This window comes from Penaeus japonicus, unplaced genomic scaffold (genome assembly GCF_977035675.1).
Source record: "Penaeus japonicus unplaced genomic scaffold, GWHDUDI00000001_assembly GWHDUDI00000001, whole genome shotgun sequence".
Lineage (NCBI taxonomy): Eukaryota > Metazoa > Arthropoda > Malacostraca > Decapoda > Penaeidae > Penaeus > Penaeus japonicus.
The window spans coordinates 47,233,082-47,238,081 of record NW_028234403.1 but is presented as its reverse complement, the minus strand read 5'-3'; positions in this window follow the sequence as shown (position 1 = coordinate 47,238,081).

The following is a 5,000-nucleotide window of genomic DNA, read 5'->3' as shown; positions in this document are numbered from 1 at the left end:
CGTGGTGGTGAGGGTGATGGTCGTGGTGGTGAGGGTGGTGACGGTCGTGGTGGTGAGGGTGGTGACGGTCGTGGTGGTGAGGGTGGTGACGGTCGTGGTGGTAAGGGTGGTGACGGTCGTGGTGGTGAGGGTGGTGACGGTCGTGGTGGTGACGGTCGTGGTGGTGAGGGTGGTGGTGGTGGGGGTGGTGATGGTCGTGGTGGTGAGGGTGGTGACGGTCGTGGTGGTGAGGGTGGTGACGGTCGTGGTGGTGAGGGTGGTGACGGTCGTGGTGGTGAGGGTGGTGACGGTCGTGGTGGTGAGGGTGGTGATGGTCGTGGTGGTGAGGGTGGTGACGGTCGTGGTGGTGAGGGTGGTGACGGTCGTGGTGGTGAGGGTGGTGACGGTCGTGGTGGTGAGGGTGGTGACGGTCGTGGTGGTGAGGGTGGTGATGGTCGTGGTGGTGAGGGTGGTGACGGTCGTGGTGGTGAGGGTGGTGACGGTCGTGGTGGTGAGGGTGGTGACGGTCGTGGTGGTGAGGGTGGTGATGGTCGTGGTGGTGAGGGTGGTGACGGTCGTGGTGGTGACGGTCGTGGTGGTGAGGGTGGTGACGGTCGTGGTGGTGAGGGTGGTGACGGTCGTGGTGGTGAGGGTGGTGACGGTCGTGGTGGTGAGGGTGGTGACGGTCGTGGTGGTGAGGGTGGTGACGGTCGTGGTGGTGAGGGTGGTGATGGTCGTGGTGGTGAGGGTGGTGATGGTCGTGGTGGTGAGGGTGGTGACGGTCGTGGTGGTGAGGGTGGTGACGGTCGTGGTGGTGAGGGTGGTGACGGTCGTGGTGGTGAGGGTGGTGACGGTCGTGGTGGTGAGGGTGGTGACGGTCGTGGTGGTGAGGGTGGTGACGGTCGTGGTGGTGAGGGTGGTGACGGTCGTGGTGGTGAGGGTGGTGACGGTCGTGGTGAGGGTGGTGACGGTCGTGGTGGTGAAGGTCGTGGTGGTGAAGGTGGTGACGGTCGTGGTGGTAAGGGTGGTGACGGTCGTGGTGGTGAAGGTCGTGGTGGTGAGGGTGGTGACGGTCGTGGTGGTGAGGGTGGTGACGGTCGTGGTGGTGAGGGTGGTGACGGTCGAGGGTGGTGACGGTCGTGGTGGTGAGGGTGGTGACGGTCGTGGCGGCCACGGTGGTGACGGTCGTGGTGGTGAGGGTGGTGACGGTCGTGGTGGTGAGGGTGGTGACGGTCGTGGTGGTGAGGGTGGTGATTGTCGTGGTGGTGGTGAGGGTGGTGATGGTCGGGCTGTTGAGGGTGGTGAGGGTGGTGATGGTCGTGGTGGTGAGGGTGGTGATGGTCGTGGTGGTGACGGTCGTGGTGGTGAGGGTGGTGACGGTCGTGGTGGTGAGGGTGGTGACGGTCGTGGTGGTGAGGGTGGTGACGGTCGTGGTGGTGAGGGTGGTGACGGTCGTGGTGGTGAGGGTGGTGACGGTCGTGGTGGTGAGGGTGGTGACGGTCGTGGTGGTGAGGGTGGTGACGGTCGTGGTGGTGAGGGTGGTGATGGTCGTGGTGGTGAAGGTCGTGGTGGTGAGGGTGGTGACGGTCGTGGTGGTGAGGGTGGTGACGGTCGTGGTGGTAAGGGTGGTGACGGTCGTGGTGGTGAAGGTCGTGGTGGTGAGGGTGGTGACGGTCGTGGTGGTGAGGGTGACGTGTGCGGTGGTGGTGGTGACGGTCGTGGTGGTGAGGGTGGTGACGGTCGTGGTGGTGAGGGTGGTGACGGTCCGTGGTGGTAAGGGTGGTGACGGTCGTGGTGGTGAGAGTGGTGACGGTCGTGGTGGTGAGGGTGGTGAACGGGTGTGTGGTGAGGGTGAGGTGACGGTCGTGGTGAGGGTGGTGACGGTCGTGGTGGTGAGGGTGGTGACGGTCGTGGTGGTGAGGAGTGGTGACGGTCGTGGTGGTGAGGGTGGTGACGTCGTGGTGGTAAGGGTGGAGGGTGGTGATGGTCGTGGTGGTGGGTGGTGACGGTCGTGGTGGTGAGGGTGGTGAAGGTCGTGGTGGTGAGGGTGGTGATGGTCGTGGTGGTGAGGGTGGTGACGGTCGTGGTGGTGAGGGTGGTGACGGTCGTGGTGGTGAAGGTCGTGGTGGTGAGGGTGGTGACGGTCGTGGTGGTGAGGGTGGTGACGGTCGTGGTGGTGAGGGTGGTGACGGTCGTGGTGGTGAGGGTGGTGACGGTCGTGGTGGTGAGGGTGGTGACGGTCGTGGTGGTGAGGGTGGTGACGGTCGTGGTGGTGAGGGTGGTGACGGTCGTGGTGGTGAGGGTGGTGAGGGTGTGGTGAGGGTGTGACGGTCGTGTGGTGAGGTGTGGGTTGTGGTGGGGGGTGACGGTCGTGGTGGTGAGGGTGGTGACGGTCGTGGTGGTGAGGGTGGTGGTGGGGGTGGTGACGGTCGTGGTGGTGAGGGTGGTGACGGTCGTGGTGGTGAGGGTGGTGACGGTCGTGGTGGTGAGGGTGGTGACGGTCGTGGTGGTGAGGGTGGTGACGGTCGTGGTGGTGAGGGTGGTGACGGTCGTGGTGGTGAGGGTGGTGACGGTCGTGGTGGTGAAGGTCGTGGTGGTGAGGGTGGTGACGGTCGTGGTGGTGAGGGTGGTGACGGTCGTGGTGGTGAAGGTCGTGGTGGTGAGGGTGGTGACGGTCGTGGTGGTAAGGGTGGTGACGGTCGTGGTGGTGAGGTGGTGACGGTCCGTGGTGGTGAGGTGGTGATGGTCGTGGTGATGGTGGTGACGGTCGTGGTGGTGAGGTGGTGACGGTCGTGGTGGTGAGGGTGGTGACTGGTCGGCGGGGGTGAGGTCGTGGTGGTGAGGGTGGTGACTGGTCGTGGTGGAGGTGGTGATGGTCGTGGTGGTGAGGGTGGTGACGGTCGTGGTGGTGGGCGTGGTGGTAGAGTGTGACGGTGTGTGTGTGAGGGGTGTTGACGGTCGTGGTGGTGAGGGTGGTGACGGTCGTGGTGAGGTGTGGTCGTGGTGGTGAGGGTGGTTGACGGTCGGTGAGGGTGGTGGAGGTCGTGGTGGTGAGGGTGGTCGTGGTGGTGAGGGTGGTGACGGTCGTTGGTGAGGTGTAGTGTGGTGGTGGTGTGAGGTCGTGGTGGTGAGGGTGGTGACGGTCGTGGTGTGAGGGTGGTGACGGTCGGTGGGTGGTGGTGACGTCGTGTGGGTGAGGGGATGGGTGGTGAGGGTGGTGTGGTGGTGTTGGTCGTGGTGAGGGTGGTGACGGTCGTGGTGGTGAGGGTGGTGACGGTCGTGGTGGTGGAGGTGAGGATGGTGGTGGTGGTGGTGAGTCGTGGTGGTGAGGGTGGTGACGGTCCGTGGTGAGGTGGTGACGGTCGTGGTGGTGAGGGTGGTGACGGTGTGGTGAGGTGTCGTCGTGGTGAGGGGTGGTGACGGTGGTGAGGCGTGGTGGATGGTCGTGGTGGTGAGGGTGGTTGAGTCGTGGTGGTGTGGTGACGGGTCGTGGTGGTGAGGGTGGTCGTGGACGGTGGTGGTGAGTGTGGTGACGGTGTGGTGTGACGGTTGGTGACGGTCTGGTGGTGAGGGTGGGTGACGGTCGTGTAAGGTGGTGAGGGAGGTGGTGACGGTGGTGTGGTGAGGGTGGTGATGGTCGTGGTGAGGGTGGTGACGGTCGTGGTGGTGGTGGTGACGGTCGTGGTGGTGAGGGTGGTGACGGTCGTGGTGGTGAGGGTGGTGACGGTCGTGGAGGTGGGACGGTCGTGGTGGTGAAGGTCGTGGTGGTGAGGGTGGTGTGGTCGTGGTGGTGATGTGAGGGTGTGGTGGTACGGTGGTGACGGTGGTGAGGGTGGTGACGGTCGTGGTGGTGAGGGTGGTGACGGTCGTGGTGGTGAGGGTGGTGACGGTCGTGGGGTGAGGGTGGGGATGGGTCGTAGTGGTGAGGGTGGTGACGGTCGTGGTGGTGAGGGTGATGGTCGTGGTGGTGAGGGTGGTGAAGGTCGTGGTGGTGAGGGTGGTGACGGTGGTGGTGGTGGTTGGTGGTGGGTGTGAGTGTGGGGGTGGTGTGGGTCGTTGTGGGAGGGTGGTGGGGGGTGTTGGTGCGTGGGGGTGGGGTGGGTGTGGTGGGGGGTGAGGGTGGTGTGGTGGTGAGGGTGTGACGGTCGTGGGGGTGGGGGTGGTGACGGTCGTGGTGGTGGGGTGTGGGGGTCGTGGGGATGGGGGTGGGGTCGAGGGGGTGGTGGGTGGGGGGTGGTGACGGTCGTGGTGGTGAGGGTGGTGTCGGTCGTGGGGTGTGAGGGTGGTGACGGGGGGGTGAGGGGGTGGGTGACGGTCGTGGTGGTGGTGGGGTGGTGGTGGTGAGGTGGTGGTCGTGGTGGTGTGGGTGTGAGTGAAGTCGTGGTGGTGAGGGTGGTGACGGTCGTGGGTGGTGGTGATGGGTGGTGGTGCGGGTGGTGACGGTCGGGTGGTGAGGGTGGTGCAACTCGTGGTGGTGAGGGTGGTGACGGTCGTGGTGGTGAGGGTGGTGACGGTCGTGGTGGTGAGGGTGGTGACGGTCGTGATGTGAGGGTGGTGAGGTCGTGGTGGTGAGGGTGGTGGTGAGGGTGGTGGGTCGTGGTGGTGGGTGGTGGTGGGTCGTGGTGTGGGTTGGTGGTGACGTGTCGTGGTGGTGAGGGTGGTGACGGTCGTGGTGGTGAAGGTCGTGGTGGTGAGGGTGGTGGACGGTCTGGTGGTCGGGTGGTGACGGTGTGGTGGTGGTGGTGAGGGTGGTGGTGAGGGTGGTGGGTCGTGGTGGTGGGTGGTGACGGTCGTGGTGGTGAGGGTGGTGTGACGGTCGTGGTGAGGTGAGGTGGTGACGGTGTGGGTGGTTGTGAGGGTGGTGATGGTCGTGTGGTTAGGGTGGTGAAGGTCGTGGTGGTGAGGGTGGTGACGGTCTAACACAATAATATAAATATATATTATATTATATATATATATATATTATATATATATATCTTATATATACAATATTGTATATATATATCTATTATTAAATATAT